Source organism: Pan paniscus, chromosome 3, assembly GCF_029289425.2.
Source record: "Pan paniscus chromosome 3, NHGRI_mPanPan1-v2.0_pri, whole genome shotgun sequence".
NCBI lineage: Eukaryota > Metazoa > Chordata > Mammalia > Primates > Hominidae > Pan > Pan paniscus.
In genome coordinates, this window is record NC_073252.2 from 16,393,744 (window position 1) to 16,410,095 (window position 16,352).

Below are 16,352 nucleotides of genomic sequence, written 5' to 3' on the forward strand. Positions count from 1 at the left end.
AGGAAAGTTATTTCCAGTGCATCAAGTCACTGAATAGGAATTAGCTACCTGCATGACCCCACCCCCCTCTCTTTTTATTTTTATTTTTTTTACATTGAGGTGAAATTCACATAACGAAAAATTAACCATTTAGAAGTGAACAATTCAGCGGCATTTGGCATATTCACAGTGTTGTGCAACCACCACCAGTATCTAGTTGCAAACTTTTCATCCTCCCAAAAGGAAACCTGTTCCCCTCAAGCAGTTGCTTCCCATTCCCCCGCCAATTCCTTGACAATCACCAGTCCGCTTTCTGCCTCTGTGGATTTACCTCTCCTGGGTATTTCAAATAAATGGAATCATTCAACACCCCCTTCTTAACAGCATGCAGAGCATCAGGCTAAGGGCTGGACTGGGGTTTCTGTTTTTGTATATTTTAACCACAATTGAGACCATTTTGTGTGTGATAATCAAAGTTACACATTCTGTGGTAGAAAACCTGGAAATGGAGAAAAGTCCAAAGATGAAACTTAAAATGACAAATTTCACTCTTTTATTATTTTATTTATAGAAAGATAGAGCATATTAACTATGCTAATACTTCAGAGACACACCTTCCATCTTCCCCCTTGTGCAAAGGTGGATGGGCAAATAGGCTGCTGTGTGCCCTGGACTGGTTTCTTAAACTCTCTGTATCTCATTCCCTCACCTGTAAAATGAAGATGTGAATTGTACCCACTTCATGGGTTTATTGGGAGGATAGAATGGGTGAAAATGGTGTGAGCCACAGAGCAGTGCAGCACACATCAGTTATCATGTTGTTCTGTGCAACTCAATGACACGAGGCTTGTTTTATCTCCAGAGGAAGAAATTGAGGAGTCAGGAAGGTGTGAAGTAACTTGCCAAATGACAAAAGAAAGCAAAAATTCTTTTCTGAGTACCTCTGTGTGCTAGGTCATTACTGTTGGCCCATTTACCAGAGAGGGAAATTGAGGCACTGAGAGGTTGAGAGTGTCCCAAGTCACTCAGCTGTTTCAGGGCAGAGCTGATTGACATGGCAGGCTTTGTATGTTCCTCCATCCCGCCCCACTGCCTTTTCCTGTGTGACAATGCCCCTTGTCTGTGACTAAGAGTCACCCGGCCAGGGCCTCTCACCTCTGGGTGGTTCCAAGCATCTGCTTCTGCCTTCCTGCTTGCCCAAGGTTGCTGTTTACCTCTTCTCTGGCTTCTCACTGTGGTCATCTCCCGGCTATAACTGCAGGCACTCTTGCAGTGCTTCCAGGAAGCAGAGGCAGGGGCCAGCTCTGTGGAAACAGGTGTGTTGGTCCCTGAGTTTCTGTCCTCAGAGTGTTTTAGGCACTGCTCTGAAGCTTCACAGGGCTCTCAGGCGATCCCAGGCCAAGAGACACTGTCAGTGTCAGATACTGAGCCTGCCCTTCCAGAAACCTCTTATATAAGCCTCCCAGCTCTGCCCTGGGAGAAGGGTTAGGCCCTCAGAAATACAGGAAAAAAGCCTCGAGGCCTTGTTAAGCAAGGAAGACACCGTCTATCTCAGGTCTGGCTTCTCATCCAGAGATGCCAAGAGCTCAGGGTGGTTGGTATTTGGTCCTGTAACCAAAACAATGTGATCAGCCTGTAGGGCATTCCCCGAGATTCCACAGGAGGGCTACGAGACTGCAGCATTTTCCCAGGATGCTAATTAAAAACACTGAGACCAATATAGCATCATAAATAATTCAACTTGGAGAGCCCCAGGGACCCAGGGTCCATGCTATTGCTCAAATCCCTCCAGAGCAGGCTGGTTCTTGCAGTTCTTCATCTTTCTAAAGAGCTTTTAGAGATGAGGGCACTTCCTGGTAGGCAGCTGCTCCCCAGTCCCTGGGAACCCCAGGACTAGAGGCCCATATAGCTGCCTGGGTCCCGGCATCCCCAGGGACATGAGAACGTTCACTGACTAAGCCCACCCTGGTGGCACCGCTAGGTTGGCCTGTAACTTGTCAAGTGGGAGTTGAGTCTGGAGGCAAAATTCCCTCTCCTCAGTGAAATTTCACAGAATCCACTAGGCATGATATTGGGCAGGCCATCTGCTTTCTGAGCTCCCAACAGGTCTACAGGTAAATCCTATATGAGACCAGCTTCCTGTTGTCATCTATGATCTTCTGGGACTCAGCTGGCATTGCTGGTGGGCTGCACGCCCTGTTACCCCCATCAGCTGAAACTGTTAAGTTGCCATTGCATCTGCCTGAGATCATGGTTTTGAGAGGTAGTGGAAACAGGTGTCAGGATAGACCTTAGTACTGTTTGTTCTGCATTCTCTAGCATCATCATCTTCAACTTTGTCCAAGGTAAACATTTACTGAGTAGCATTCTGCTCAATAAGCTGAGCCCTTTATAAGCAAAATAGCATTTCATCCTCCCCCACACTCATGAGGTATATGCTGTCACGATCCCCATCTCACAGAGACCCACTGGGGTTCACAGAGCTTAAATGCACTGCCCAAGGTCATGCCTGGTTGGTTAGTAGTGGGCCAGGGGTCAAGATCAGGCAGGCTGACTCCAAAGCCCACAGTCCTGACAAAGGCTGCTAAGATCTACCAGTCATGGGATGGTCTGTAGGATTAATAATCTGTGGTAGGAAGAAGAAGATATATACAGACTGTGAGGATGAGACAGGATGTTTAGTTCCAAAGCAAAAACCTTCTCAACTAAAAAGAAGAATGTGAAGGAGGAACGGCAGATAACAGCAGAAACCATGGGGAGACTGACAACAGGGCTCAGCTTCCCAGTGTGAGAGCTTCTTAACTGTAGACGGGTCAAGGGGTGACTTTGATGCACACTCGATGTACTCACCTGGGTCCCCTCTTCTGCCTCTTCCTCCCCTCAAACTAGATATAAGGTAGATCCCTGGTATCTATAAATTTAACAAGCCATGTATTAACCTGCCATTTTCCTGAGCTAAGAATTTGAATGACAAACAATGATGGGTGAAATCAGCCTCCCAATCAAAATAGTTTTATGTCGTATAACCTAAAAGTTAAACAGTACACAAATACTGACTCCTTTCCTTTTCAGATGCTTGCCTAAACCCTTCCCTTGTTTATTGTTTATCTCTCTTTATTTTCAAAATGTACGTTTACATCTCTTTTCCGATGTATACTTTACCCTGTTTACTATTATTCCATCTGATTTCAATGTATATACTTATGATGCTTGTCAAACGTGCACTGCATGCTTATTTACTTGTAAGCACCAGGACCTGCCTCCAGATGTATCTCAAAACACAAAACAAGAAACTTTCTGGAAAGACGCATGTGTAGGGTGGGTGGAATCCTGGGTTTCACTCATGTATAAAACAGAACCTACAACCTGAGAGGACCAGTCACTTGCCTTCTGGCTGCTGGATAAAAAGCCCACACTTCTTCCAGCATGCACAATTTTTGTGAGACAGCTAAAGTGTTATCTCAAAACATTTTATGTCAGTGATTGTTCCACAATAACCCCATGGGGCTATTGTACAGAGTCATTGACAAGTGAGTGTGCTGAGCTGCCTGCCCAGCGCCCACATCTCGACTTAGGTGCTTATTCCTTAGCATACTTGTTGTCACTGATGTGAAATATACTTGGTGCATTTTAGAGGAAATGTACATGCTGTAGTGGTATTCATGAATTTAGGAATTACAGATACCTCGGAAGCTATCCCTTGAGATGTCAGGTATCCACTAGGTGATGAGATAACTGGCATATGTAGAATTACTGTTCTGTGCCAAATCGATAAGGAAACCCTGTTGGTGTTATGGGTATGGCCTTGACAATGGAGAAGATTTGGAGCTCCCACACCAGGTAGACCTGTGAAACATGTGATGTTTCCTGCGGCCTCTGAGAGGAGTGAACCCCTGCCCACCCAATCCCTTTCCTAGACCTTTCTGAGCCAACAAAAAAACTCACCTGAAACACCTTGAAACATCTCTGTTATTCGTGACCCACGACGCTGGTGCTGGTCCAGGCCTCAAACTTTGAGTAGCTGTGGCTCAAACTAATTTTAGTTGCATGCTTAATTACTTGCATCCAAAAGCATCCTATCCAATCAGTGCTTTTGGTGGGTATGTGACAAAGAATATTTTTACTTTATATTTACAAAGCTCTGATACAAATATTAGTTCACTTGATCCTCACAACAGAATTAGGAGGTAGCCTATTTTGCAGAAGAGCAAACTAAGACTTAGAGAATTGCATTTGTCAGAATACTTCTTCTTGCAAGTGACAGATAACTAACTCCAAAGAAATTTAAACACAAAAGAGAAGCTGACTTAGGTATCCAGAAAGAATAGGGGCAAGCCTCTGGCACAGCTGCATCCAGTGACTCAAGTTATTTTTCTAGGGCTTTGTTAATGTTATTCTTCTCTACTACCGACCAGCTTTCTTCAAGAAGTAGAGAACCTGACCATTAGCAACCCAAGGCTGCTCTCTCGTCCAATAGGATTCAGACTCCAGAGGAGAGTATTTTCACCTGCCCAGTGTCCACATATAAAACCCCTTGAACCATTTACAGAGGGTAAGAATGGATTGGACACAGTGTGAATGATTTGGAAAGGCCCTTGATAGACAGGCATGAGATTACGTGGCTTACATTAAGGTGGAAGAGGGGGAGGTTATAGAAAGCAGTTGGATGTGCGTAAGTTGGGATATTTTCATGTAAATATATTTTAAAATCAGAAGAAAAATACTTTATCAGAATTCTTATTGCAGGGTCTGAGCCAGAAAATGGGATCCCCGTGGCTGTAGCACTTATTTGATCCTACAGCTTGTAAATGTACATTATTACCTCCTCCACCAGATTACAGGGACACTGACAACAGGAAACATTTCTTTCATGTATTCATTTACTGAACAAATATTTGTTGCCCTGCTATGGGCCTGGCTCAGGGAATGTCACTGATAAGGCTGAGTCTGTTTTGATTCGGAGGTCTTATCCGAACAGCTGGCCTTTCTGTGTGCCTGGTGTCCTAGGAGAGGCAGCCTTATAGCTGAAAGAACCACTTCATCACATTCTCCTAAAATAGAAATGTATGTGATCACAGTTTTGCTAAATTCACACACACACACACACACACACACACACAATCAGTTAAAGAGTTTCACTGCAAATACCTTAAACAGATATTGAGAAGGAAAGAAAAGGAGAAAAGATGCTGAGAAGGCCACTAGCTGTGTCTGCCATGATATATATTTGTAATAAGATGTTCTCATATTGAACCTAATGTTTTCGAAACCTCAATACAGAGAATTGGAAACACATTAGTATTTTTACATACAGGCAGATAAGGCAGACTTTATCTCTGGGCAAAGACGATACATTGATTTTTGTTGTTGTTGTTGTTGTTTTTGAGACAGGGTCTCACTCTGTCTCCCAGGCTGGAGTGCAATGGCATGATCACAGCTCACTGCAGCCTCAGTCTCCCAGGCTCAACTGATCCTTCCATCTCAGCCTCCTGAATAGCTGGGACCACAGCTACTGTCAGCGTGTTGTCAAGCCCAGCTAATGTTTTTAACTTTTTTGTAGAAACAGGATCTTACCATCTTGCCCAGGCTGATCTCAAACTTCTGGGCTCAAGGGATCCTCTTGTCTCAGCCTCCCAAAGTACTGGGATTACAAGCATGAGCCACCATGCCCGGATGACACATTGATTATGTGAAGACACCGTAAAAAGACTCCTATAATCTAACACAAAGACCAAGACCTTTTCTGAACTGAAGAAATTCTGAATGAAGTTTTGCTAACCATAGGCTGCAAAATGATACAGGTGGATGTGTTCATTGATAGAGAGTTGCATTGCTTTGAGGATCAGGTTTGATCTGTCTCTTTGGGGTCCAGGACTAAAAATATCTGAATCTGGCAAGGAGAAATGGCAAAAGACTGTCATCTTGTTTGGAGACCAAGTAGGTCAGAGGTAGGTGTGGGGCTAAGGAGAGCCCATCTGAGACGGATTGGTCCCTCAAGGCGGGACTCAGCCTCTGGATCTGGGAGCCATGATACTTTGTGTCCTGTTTAAGTGGTTTGTTTTCTTTTTCTATTTTTAATTTCCTTCTGAGGATATTGCCTACAGGGATATTTTATTAACTCTTCCAGTCTTGAGTCCACTGTGGTCTGGGGATTAGGGAGGCAGGATCCATGCATGGGAAAGCTTCTGCTGTGAAGTATTGAGAGAACATCTGCAGGGAGTGAGCAAGGCCTGAAGGGAGGTTGTTATTGAGGTGACAACACACATGAAAGACATATTTTGGAACATGTTGGTGTCCCTCTGGGACCCCTCGGAGAGACTCTGTTAAAACTCTGTATTTTCTGCTAATCAAATAAATGATCTGGGGCTTGGGCCTACACTGGTTGTTTTTTTGTTTTGTTTTGTTCTGTTTTGTTTTGTTTTGTTTTGTTTTGTTTTGTTTTGTTTTGTTTTTGAGACAGAGTCTCGCTCTGTCGCCCAGGCTGGAGTACAGTGGCTTACTGCAACCTCTGCTGAGTGGAGTACTCTGCTTGAACCGCCTCCCAGGTTCAAGCAATTCTCCTGCCTCAGCTTCTCAAGTAGCTGGGACTACAGGCATGCACTACCATGCCCAGCTAAATTTTTTTGTATTTTTAGTAGCGATGGGGTTTCACCGTATTGGTCAGGCTGGTCTCGAACTCCTGACCTCAAATGATCCGTCCACCTTGGCCTCCCAAAGTGCTGGGGTTATAGGCATGAACCACCATATCTGGCCCACTGGTTGTTTAAAGGAAGGGTTTCTCATAGGTTAGAGAACTTGGGAATAGCCAGGCGTATACTAGGGGTTCATAGAAGTTTGACTTTGGTCTCAGTGTTTTTCCAGATATACAGTTGGATTTAACCTTGGTCTTTGGAAGGCTCAATAGCCAAATGCCCACCTCAATGTCATATCTGGCACCTTTGAGCTATTATAAACATTCCTCTTATACTTCTACTCCAGGGAAAGGCTGAAATTTGTGTGCATGCAATGAAAACTGAGATGCACTAGAAATTTTGGTGGGATCTTACTGTCTTGAAAACCAATTACCTAGCTTTATTATCACATTTCTAGATCCAAAATTTAAGGACACATTTGTCTCAAAGCATCGTATAAAGTATCAAGTCCATGCAAAAGTATAGGAAATTTAAAACTGCAAGAAAGGGCAACAATCTTAAGAGCACATTTTTTTTTTCTTTTTCTTTTTCTTTTTCTTTTTTTTGTGACAGAGTCTCGCTTTGTCGCCCAAGGCTGGAGTGCAATGGCGCGATCTTGGCTCACTGCAACCTCTGACTCCTAGGTTCAAGGGATTCTTGTGCCTCAGCTTCCCGAGTAGCTGGGATTATAGGTGCCTGCCACCACAGCTGGCTAATTTTTGTATTTTTATTAGAGATGGGGTTTCACCATGTTGGCCAGGTTGGTCTCAAACTCCTGACCTCCAGTGATCTGCCCGCCTCGGCCTCCCAAAGTGTTGGGATTACAGGCATGAGCCATTGTGCCTGGCACTTTATAAAATATTCAAGAAGTATTTTCTTTCTTCCTTTCCAATCTGTATGCCTTTTCTTTCCTTTTCTTGTCCCATTGCTAGGTCTTCCAGTATGACATAGGAGTGAAGAGAAGGTGTCTTTGTCTTATTTTCAATCTTAAAGAGAAACCATTCAGTCTTTTACCATAGTATGCTCTTAGCTGTAGGATTTTTAAAGAAAATATTACCTTTACTGTGTTAAGGAAGTTCTTTTCTAATCCTAAATATTTGAGAATTCCCATCATGATGTGACTATATGGGTTTTCTTATTCCATCTGCTAAAAATTACATCCACTGATTTTTAAATGTTGAACTAGCCTTGCATTTCTGTAACCATATATATATTTATGTATATATGGTTTTGATTTTGCCCATATTTTGTTAAGGGTTTTTGCATCTATATTCATGGAGAAATATTTGGTCTGTAGTTGTTATTTCTTGTACTGTTTTTATCTGGTTTTGATAGTAGGATAATATAGCCCTCTTACAATGAGTTAGGGAAGCATTTCCTCTGCTTCTGTTTTCTGGAAGACATTGTGGAGAATTGGTATTTTTTTCTTCAAATGTTTTGCAGAATTCACCACTGAAATTCTAGTGCTTTACTTTTTTTAAATTTTCATTATCCATTTGATTTTTCAATAACTATAGGTCTATTGAGATTATCTATTTCTCCCATGTTAGTTCTTATAGTCTCTTTCAATGAATTAGTTTATTTTATCTAAGTTATCAAAGTTGTGTGGAAGTATCTTCTTCAAGTGCTCAAAACATTAGTTTATGAAATTGCTTCCATGAAATTGCATCAGCGTCATGAACCAAATTTTCCTGTCAAGGAGGTGAGGAGGCAGTAAGTCATGACCTTAGTTGCTTACTAAAAATGAAAGGCGTTTGAGGAAAGCCTGATAATTCATTGACAACATTACCATCAGCCACACCTTATCATTCCTAGCAGAGCTGGCCAAACGGATCTTCCTCCATCAATAGCGGGAAGTGGGTATCTATTTGGTATTAACAAACATGCAAATTAGTGATTTAGGAGCCACACAGCCCCTGATGACGAAGACACATGATTCCTACACTATAATTTCAAGATGTAACATTGAATACTAAGTTGTTTTAACAATAACAAATTTTAAATTAATATATTTGGGATAAAATATCAGATTTATTTTTTCATTGCATAACATCAATCTCGGATTATAATATTCACTTTTTGCCTTGGCTTTGACCAGAGACAGATTTTACCATTTGCCAATTTGGAATCTGGTCAAATGCATATTTACCGGGCACCTCTAGAATATACATGCATGGACACACACACTCTCCTCATAATCTCAATGTCTCCAAGCCTCACCAGGCTGTATTTATAATCACATTGAGAATAATGCCTGTGGCTTGCAAGTAGTTCTTCTGTTTATATACTAGGCCCTTTTCATCCCAAAGTGCATGTTAGTTGGGTCACAATGGATTTATAAACACAACCTCACAGAGCATTTTCAGATCCCCAGTGCTCCTGTGTGGTCCCCAATCTTGAATCTGACTTGTTTTGTCAAAATCCCACTTCTCTTTTGAATTCTCTTGCAGGGTGCCCACAGCACTCTTGGTAGCTGTGTAAATTCATTCATCTCTCAGTTCGTAGAAAGACAAGAGAATCACAGTTGAAGTTTGTCTGCAATGTTTGGGACTCATTTCACATCTGTATCATTCAGGGCTTATAATTAGCTTTCTTGCCTCTAAGCAAACACTAAACAGTGGCTTAAACAAAATCGATGTTTATCTTTATCTTATGTAAATGGAGTCTGGAGGCGGACTGCTCAGGGCAGAATGATGACTCCATAGCCATTGTGGCTTTGGTTTCTATTTTTTTGCTTCCTCATTCTGTTGTATCCTCAAGGTCACTACCACATCCAAGAAGGCTGTTGGGACTTCACAATATCTGCACTGGGGGTCATGCTACGGTCTGAATGTTAGTGTCCCCTCCAAACTACATGTTGAAATTCTAGCTCTGAAGGTAATGGACCTCCTAAAGGCTCCACCTCCTAATACCATTACCCTGGGGGTTAGGAGCCATCATGAATGGGATTAGTGCCCTGATTAGGTCGTGGGGGGCAGAGCTACCATAAACAGGATTAATGCCCTGGTAAGAGAGACCCCAGGGAACTTGCTCACCCCTTCCACCATGTGAGACACAGCTAGAAGGCACTACATGACAGCAATATGGAGGCAGAAAAGAAGTTAAGACCAATTAAGATGGAAGGCTGATGGTCACAGGTAGAATCAGGAGGTCCATGGGGTAGATAGATGTGGCCCTGCTGATGATAGTAGGTGTGGACTTGCTGCGATATCCATGTGGTGCAGCCACAGCTGGTCAGAACAGCCACCTTAGAACCCTCAGCTGAAAAGTACTGCTTGAAGGCACAAGAGAAATCCGGCATGTCTAGAGAGGAGAAAAGACACAGAAGAAAACTCTCCCTGGGGGTACATCCAGGTTTGAAGGGCAGAGGGGAAGTATAGCAAATGGAACCAGTGAAGAAGACAAAGAAACAGCAGCTGAAGAAATAGGGGCAAAGCAGGGCAGTGTAGAATGGCCAAGATCCAGGGAGGAGCATGGCTGGAGGGAAAGGGAGAGAGAAATGGAGCGGAAGCACCGAGAGCTTGAAGTCAAATGGAGCAGACAACGGCAGAGCAGGCCAGTGGGTCTAGTGTTTAGAAAGCCACTGGCGCCCAAAGAGGGTGTTTTTTTTTGAGGTATTACCAGTGGGACAGATGGTAGTGTCTTTAAGTCTAAGTAAAAATGAGTAATTAAAAAAAAAAAAAAGAGTCAGCTGTGAAAGTAATTTTGAAGGTTATAGCCAGCCCTTACATTTGCATGATGCTTGGTGCTTTCCCAGCAGGACAAGCTCCATAATTTGCAGGGCCCAATACAAATCAAAATGTGGGACTCTTACTGAAAAATTAAGTATTTCAAGACAGTAACAGAACATTAAAATAAGGGCAGAGTCATTCTGAGTCTGGGGCCCCATGCAACTGCATAGATTCCACACACCCATGAAACCCACCTGCTTCCAAGCAGTTTTCCTCTACTCTTTAATTTCAGAGATGAGTTCTGGAGATGGAAAAATCCATATGATTCATTTGGGATAAATATCTTTCTTGACTTCTCAGCATGGAACACCCTTCTTACTTGGGGGATAGAGGGATTTCCCATTGTGTTCATCCAGGTGAGAAGCATGGTTCCCTTTACTAGGCAAATCCTCTCCCAACCCCGAGCAACCAGGTTTAGCTAATTAGGTGCTTCTTCCCAGGATTTTGAGTCTTGAGGGAGAAGTGCAAAGATGCAGGATTATTAGAGACAATTTCCTGTGATGGTGGCAGAATGGAGAGGCCATGGCAGAGGTGAGGGTAGGGCAGGAACAGCAGTGAGTGTCCAGTGGAACCCGGGGTAGTGTCCCATCCCATATTTCCCTGGGACCTGCTTGGGCATTCTCTGCTGCTGAGCCTTTCTTGACTGTTGCCCATTCTCCACATACAAGTTTATGTTGGGGAAAGGGTCCCTAAGACCACCCTTGAGCTTAGTAATTCACTAGAAGGATCACAGAACTCAGTAAAGCTGTCATGCTTACAGTTTTGATTATTACAGTGAAAGGACACAGACTAAAATCAGCAACAAGAAGAGGCACGCAAGGCAGGGTCCAGGGATAAGCCTCCAATTGCACTCTCCCAGTGGCATATGTGGACAGTGATTACCTCTTTCAACAATGATGTGTAGTAACACAATGTTGGCAATGCTGATGTGTAGCAACACAAGTATTGCCAACCAGTGAAGTTCACCAGAGCCTTGGTGTCCAGAGTTTTTGCTGGAGGTCAGCCATGTAGACACAGCTGACAACCCACATGGCTGAGATTAGTATCCAGTCTCTCCAGAGGTTGAACTGTGGTCCCAGGGCCCCACCATAAATCACAATTCTAGCATAGCCTATATGACATAGTCCAAGACCCCAAAATAAACAAGGACACTCCAACTCGGCAAAACATTTCAAGGGCTTAGGGTTTACCCCGCAGAAGTAGGGATAGAAGCCACACCTTTCTTTGGGCAAGATAAATCCTTCACCGCACACCAAGCCCTCTTCACCTGCTTTCTCATCCATGCCCTGGGTTCTCCAAACCCTTTCTTAGGAAGCCCTTCCAAAGAGTACCTGGATACTCTCAATACCTCCTGAGGTGGGCACAGCAGATACTGTGATCTCTATTTTTCCAATGAGCCAACAGAGGCCCAGAGAGATCTAGGAACTTTCCTGAAGTCACATAAGTTGATGTAGGGCTCACATGTTCTGGAACCTACCCCAATGTCCTTTTGATTCCACCCAGCTGTCAGGGATGTAATTGCTGTAACAGGCTAGCAGCTGCCCAGGAGGAATTGGAGTCACTGGAAAGGTCAGAAGACTGAGGTTGGCTGAACTTCATCTCAAATATTTGGGGATCTGAATTTTTTTAATTCCTCATAAGCCTGATGAAATTAACCCAGGGTTTGCCCTCCAACAGTATTCTAAGGAGTTTTGTAGATAAATAGAGCTTTCTGTAGATTTTTTCAAACGTCCAATGTTAAGACATTTCTCTATGTTAGGAAGCTGGCCAGACTTTCCAGGAAACATGGCAAAACCAAAGGGCATCCCTACATCCATGGAATGGAAAACAAGCCTTTATAACCAATAGGTGACATCCCTAAGCGATTATCCCCCACCGTGACCCAGAAGTAAAAGTCCTTTGTGGTGGGCAAGGCTTGTCTCCTAGCCAGGGAACAACTTACCCCAGCCCTACCGCCAGCTGGTCCCATCTGCTGCCAGGAGCCCTGGGAAAGAGATGGTCACTAAGGTAACTACAAGACACTGAGGGCTGGGCAGACATAGACACACAGCAGCTGCCACTGCTGGGCACACAGCCCGTGCCCTGCTCTGGAGGGACCCCGGGGGCCTTCTGCCAGCTGAGGCCTCAGACCTGGGGCACACAGGGCTGCCTAGAGAGAGGTGCTTTGAGAACCTTCTTGGTCTCCGTAGTGTTCCTGCAGATCATAGATCATGGAGACATCTCTTCCAACTGGGGAGACTGAGGCCAGGAGCAGGAACTGACATTTAATAGCAGAGCTCAGACTTAAACTCAATGGTCCTGACACCAACTTGAGAGCTCCCCACTTTAGAGGTGACCTCCTGATGCGATGAGCTCTCCAGGATCCCAAAGAAAGGGGTTGAATACGGCTGCAAGGGATGATGCAGAAATACCTCATTCACTCACTCAGCAAACATTTACCAACTGAAATCAGTGTGTTGACAGGGACAGGACTGTGGCCCCTGTATTGAGAGGATCTAGTGGGAATCTCTTCTTGCCTCTTCTGGCTTCTGGTGGCTTCAGGCAGCTCCAGGCATCCTTGGTTTGTGGCTGTGTAACTCCAAACTGCCTCTGACCTCACATAGTCTTCTCCTCTGTGTCTCCCCACATTCTCTTCTCTCAGGAGGACACTTGTCATTAGATTTAGGACCCAGCTTAATCCAGAATAATCTCAACTCAAGATCCTTAACTTCATTATATCTTCAAAGACCCTTTCCCCAAATAAAGTCAGACGCACAGATTTTAATGGATGTATATTTTGGTGAAGGGGCACCATCCAACCCACTGCCCCCACCCTGTGTTAGGCTGTTTTAAACCCTGGGTGCTACAGAAAACACAGCAGACAGGGCCTGGTTCTCTGAAGTTTATAATCCAATGAAGAAAAGACAATCTACAGATGGTCACCAACTTATGATGGTTCAATTTAGAATTTTTACCCATAAGAGGATCCAAAAGCAATATGCATTTAGTAGAAACAGTACTTCAAGTACCCATACAACCATTCTGTATTCACTTTCAGTACAGCATTCAATACATTACGTAAGATATTTAGCACTGGATTACTAAATAAGCTTTGTGTTAGATGATTTGCCTAACTGTAGGCTAGTGTAAGTGTTCTGAGCATATTTAACATAGGCTAGGCTAAGCTATGATATTTGGTGGGTTAGGTGTATTAAATGCATTTTCAGTTTACAATATTTTTAACTTATGATGGGTTTATGGAGATGTAACTGTGGGCATCTGTATAATTTAATGTAGTTTCAGGTAATGATAACTACTCAGAAGAACAGTTACAAAGGGCAAAGCAAGACTGGGCATGGAGTGGGTTCTCTTTTAGATGAAATGGTCACAAAAGCTCTCTTGGAAGGGGTTTCGGATGGCTCAGCTCACTTGCACATGCGCCAGTTTCCACCTATCCAAGTTCAGGGACCTGGGAGACAACAGTATAGTACCGAGGAAAGAGCAGAAACTTGGTAGCTTGTCTTTCGTTGCGCTTGCATTGGAGGGGCACGACATTTCCTGCAGTCCTTGTGGCTGTAAGCTGAAAATGCATTTACTACACATAACCCACCAGATACCATAGCTTAGCCTCGCCTACCCACGCTCAGAACACTTACATTAGCCCACGGGGGGCAAATCATCTAAGCCTATTTGGTAATCAAGTGCTAAATATCTTATGTAATGTATTGAATGCTATAACTCAAAGTGAAAACAGAATGGTTGTATGGGTACTTGAAGTACTGTTTCTACTAAATGCATATGGCTTTTGCATCATCTTAAAGGTGAGAAATCCTAATATCTGCTAGTAGCATGCATGAAAGGAAATGGCAGCACTTTGGAACTGCAGTCATTGGAACCTGGACTTTCAAGACTGCCATTTACCAAGGGTTTTCTATGAACGAGGCACCTCATCCACCAACCAGGATGCTGAATGGAACTTCTCCATTGAGATTTCCTGAGTCCCCAGAAGTGAAGACAATGGGTTCTCACACATTTTAAAAGGAGGCGTTAGACACATGACCACAGAAATGCCCATATCTGCAAAAACCTGTGACCCTTGCTCACCGCTCACTTCCAACCTACACAAGAGATAAGAAATTCAGAGAAGATTGATCAGAGAAAGCTATCCCTTAAAGCAAATGCACAGATGTGGAGCTTGTGACAGTGTTTGTCCTCCTCTTCTTTTTATTATTTTTAGAGGCAGAGTCTCGCTGTGTCACCCAGGCTGGAATGCAGTGGCACAATCATAGCTCACTGCAGCCTTGAACTCCTGGGCCCGAGGGATACTCGCAGCTCAGCCTCTTGAGGAGCTGGGGCTACAGACCCACACCATTGTGCCTAACTTGTTTCTCCTTCTTTTCTGAGAGGAAAGAGAAAAGCCAGGGCTCCTCATCCTAAATGAGGGGAAGGGGCAGGAGAATCTCTGGGGAGGGGAAGGGGTGTCCATGGGCCAGTCTGGTTTCTGACTACGTGCTGAATGTCTCCTAAGCTGCTGAACTGTGCACCCAGGGCCACTACAAGGCCAGAGCAGAGTGCAGTGACAATGCTGGGTAACACCTTGGCCTCCTGAAGTTTGGAGGTCACACACTAGAGTCAGCTTTTTTCCTGAAGATGTCCAGGATGCATGAGGAGGATGGTCAGGCAGCCTGGGGAGCAGCCTGCACCCCCAGAGACTGGCTGGGCAGAGGGAACACCAAGGAAGGGGCCTGACTAGAGCCACCCTGGAAACAACCCTGCCCAAGCAGGCTGCCTGGCAGAACTCCAGGGCGGGCCCCTGGGGCGGGAGATGAAGAGATGAGAAGGAGCTGGGAGAGGTCAGAACAGAGGGTGCATCTACCATGCCAGCAGGCCCCAGGTGGGGGCAGGGGTGGAAGTGAGGCTAGTGGATATCTCTGAAGAACCCACAAAAGGTACCTCCTGGGAGAGAGAAAAGAAAGAGGGCTGTTATGGGTTGAACTGTGTCCCTCAAAAAGATGTGTTGAATGAATTCCTCACCCCTAGAACCTGTGAAGGTGACCTTATTTGGGAATGGGGTTGGGGCTGATGTAATCAGTTAGAATGAGGTTGTAGTGGACCAGGGTGGGCCCTTAATCCAATATGACTGTTGTACTTATCAGAAAAGGGAAATTTGGAAACAGACACAGAGAAGAGAGCACCATTTGAATAGATGCAAAGATTGGAGTCATGGTATCACTATCTAAGGATAGTGCTTTGGGGGCTGCCAGAAGCTGGAAAAGGCAAAACATGACCCTGCCCCAGGGGTTTCAGAGGGAGGCTGGTCCTGCCAACACCTTGATTTTGGACTTCTAGCTTTCAGGACCGTGAGAGAATACATTTCTGTTGATGTAGGACACCCAGTTTGAGATATGCTGCTATGGCAACCCTAGCAAACTAATATAAGGGCCAACCTTTGGTCATCTGCCACATAGAAGACCCATGGCCAGATACTCCAAGAGTCAGGTGAGGCAGCCTTGAGTTCACATCTCCCCTCCGCCACCCACCCCCTCCCCCAGCTCCAGGTGAAACAGGGCATATGAGGGACACACCAGGTCCTATTCCTGGGGCTGTCCTTGCCTAAGCTGGAGAAAAGGCAACTGCTTTGAATGGGACGTGAGATGGAAAAAAAAAAAAAAAAGCAAAACAGAAGATCTGAGTGGCTTAAATTGGACTTCAATCTTTTTACTACTAGAACATGCTATAGGATCTACCTATACTGTGAGAAGTTTCCCCAAAGAGTCCACAGGAAACATATAGGTAGGAATATCTGATGGGCTCTGGCCCAAAACTTTCCTCTAAGCCTCAAGGAGAGCCAAAGCACTACTCTGAAAATGTTGGAGGCAGAAGAAAGTTTTCTCAGATTCCCTGCCATCTCCTGGGCTTCTCCATAAATGGAAAGAAGGCACAGTTCAGCTTCACTGAAGTCTTGGATTCTTGTTCCCCAGGGACTGAAACC